General features: G+C 55.4%; 1 non-coding gene across 1 annotated transcript; it reads left to right on the forward strand.

Moving 5' to 3' along the window:
- Positions 1-2,039: 2,039 nt before the first annotated feature.
- On the forward strand, positions 2,040-2,151 carry TRNAL-CAA (transfer RNA leucine (anticodon CAA)). The gene is made up of 2 exons: positions 2,040-2,077; positions 2,106-2,151. It is a non-coding gene; the product is annotated as a tRNA-Leu (tRNA).
- The last annotated feature ends 349 nt before the right edge of the window (positions 2,152-2,500 follow it).

The raw sequence follows: 2,500 nt of genomic DNA on the forward strand, positions 1-2,500 counted from the left end.
ATGCAGGTTTCGACAGGTATGGACAGGCCGGCACTACGCCATGAGTGATCTGAGGGCAGCCCTTATTTGCACCCTGCAAACTGTCAACTGGCTCCATCAGTGGGCGTTTCTTGCCATCCCTGGGTCCTTAAGTGAGTGTTTGGGTACTTTTGATGCAGAGATCGGGGCATGAAAACCGGCGCTGGCACCTGGCGACATTGGGTACTGAAGAATCTTTCCCAGTCCTGCCCATAGCTGTCAGGTGGCCAAGTGGTCTAAGGCACCAGACTCAAGAGGCGCAGCTCTTCCCTGCATCTGGGTGTTCTGGTCTCCGATTGGAGGCGGGGGTTCAAATCCCACTCCTGACAAGCCGGGCTCATTTTTTTGAGCACATTTCAGAGTGTAAGGCTTGCGGAAAACCTTGTGGAGGCCCCCGAATGCAGCGCCCGGCAAGCCTCCCTGTTCTCTTCTGCTGCCTTGCAACTGGAGCTGTCTGCGGGAGACCCCGCAGGCACACCTGCCCTTAAACCCCCACTGGCCCACGGCTGCAAAACCCGCATTTTCTAGTGGCTGGCTTGGTGGCATATGTCACTGAGCCCAGTCTACTCAGGAAGTGAAAAAAGTCCCCTTCACAATTGGAGAAAGTGCTCTCCTGCCACCTGTCGGTCGTTGAAGGCACCACACCTCAGCAAAATAAAAATAAAAAAACAGACATGCTCAGTCCAGGGGGCTGTAAAGGTATTTACATAGCAAGGACAGAGAGGCTGTTGGGAGATGACAGAAGCCATGCTGCCCCAGAGTTCTCTTCTGAAATTCGGAGGAATCCAGAGGTTGGAGCGGGCTGAGGGAGTGCGCCTTCTTGCCTCTGTCGGCTTTCAAGACACATCCTCCTGCTGGGAAGCTGCCCACCCTGAGCAGCACAGGTTTGCGCTCTAGGCCGGTCGGCCACATATATCTTGCCTGATCGAGCCTGATCGAGCCCGATCGAGCGGCAGCAGATGGCCTTTGGCCAGCGAAGGCTGCCGCTCTTCTTCTTGTTTCTCTGCTTGAGAGGCAGCTCAGTCCTCTGCGCTTGCGCCAGGGGCAGGCCACGTGACATGCAGGGGTCAGGCCGTGGAGCGACTGGGGCATGGCGCCAAGTGAGGTAAGCAGACCAGCCCCCCCACCTCACTGCTCTCTGCATGTGGTTGCTCGTTGGTCTAGGGGTATGATTCTCGCTTAGGGGCGAGAGGTCCCGGGTTCGAATCGCGGACGAGCCCTTTTTTTTGGAGCGCCGAAAACAAAAAACACAGAGTCCCCAATTCCCCCCCAAAAATAGTTTGTGCGTGACTGTATCTGGTTCAATGCCCGTCGCCAATGGTTGGCTGCTTTTAAGCCCATGGCCCAAGAGGCAGTGTTGGAAATTCCCCCTCCTTTGTAATGATGCGCTGGCGGCGAGCTGATGTATAAAGGTTTGGACATGCCTTCTGGGTGGGGACTGCCATGGCTCGCGCCACTGTTGCATCCAGCTTGGTCTTTTGTATATGTCTGCAGCCTGTGTGTGAGGTGCTGTGTGTGCTGCCATGTAGGTCCGGCGCAGGCTTGCGCCAAACTTTCACGTTGGTGTGTGCCACCTGGCAGGTACCAGCGGGCCCCATGAGACATCAGTGCCACAAAGCCTTTCAACTGAAAACTGTCCCAGCACACGAGAGCGCAGCCTACCTGAGCTGTTTCTGTAGTGTAGTGGTTATCACATTCGCCAAAGGTCCCCGGTTCGAGACCGGGCAGAAACATGGTGCTGGTTTCTTTTTATTTCCACAATGTCAATCGGACACATTTGACCGCATGCAGGTTTCGACAGGTATGGACAGGCCGGCACTACGCCATGAGTGATCTGAGGCCAGCCCTTATTTGCACCCTGCAAACTGTCCACTGGCTCCATCAGTGGGCGTTTCCTGCCATCCCTGGGTCCTTAAGTGAGTGTTTGGGTACTTTTGATGCAGAGATCGGGGCATGAAAACCGGCGCTGGCACCTGGCGACATTGGGTACTGAAGAATCTTTCCCAATCCTGCCCATAGCTGTCAGGGTGGCCGAGTGGTTTAAGGCGCCAGACTCAAGAGGCGCAGCTCTTCCCTGCATCTGGGTGTTCTGGTCTCCGATTGGAGGCGTGGGTTCAAATCCCACTCCTGACAAGCCAGGCTCATTTTTTTTAGCACATTTCAGAGTGTAAGGCTTGCGGAAAACCTCGTGAGGGCCCCCGAATGCAGCGCCCGGCAAGCCTCCCTGTTCTCTTCTGCTGCCTTGCAACTGGAGCTGTCTGCCAGAGACGCTGGAGCCACACCTGCCCTTAAACCCCCACTGGCCCACGGCTGCAAAGCCCGCATTTTCTAGTGGCTGGCTTGGTGGCATATGCCACTGAGCCCAGTCTACTCAGGAAGTGAAAAAAGTCCCCTTCACAGTTGGAGAAAGTGCTCTCCTGCCACCTGTCGGTCGTTGAAGGCATCACACCTCAGCAAAATAAAAATAAAAAAACAGACATGC

This window comes from Ambystoma mexicanum, chromosome 2q (assembly GCF_040938575.1).
Source record: "Ambystoma mexicanum isolate Mex_15411 chromosome 2q, UKY_AmexF1_1, whole genome shotgun sequence".
Lineage (NCBI taxonomy): Eukaryota > Metazoa > Chordata > Amphibia > Caudata > Ambystomatidae > Ambystoma > Ambystoma mexicanum.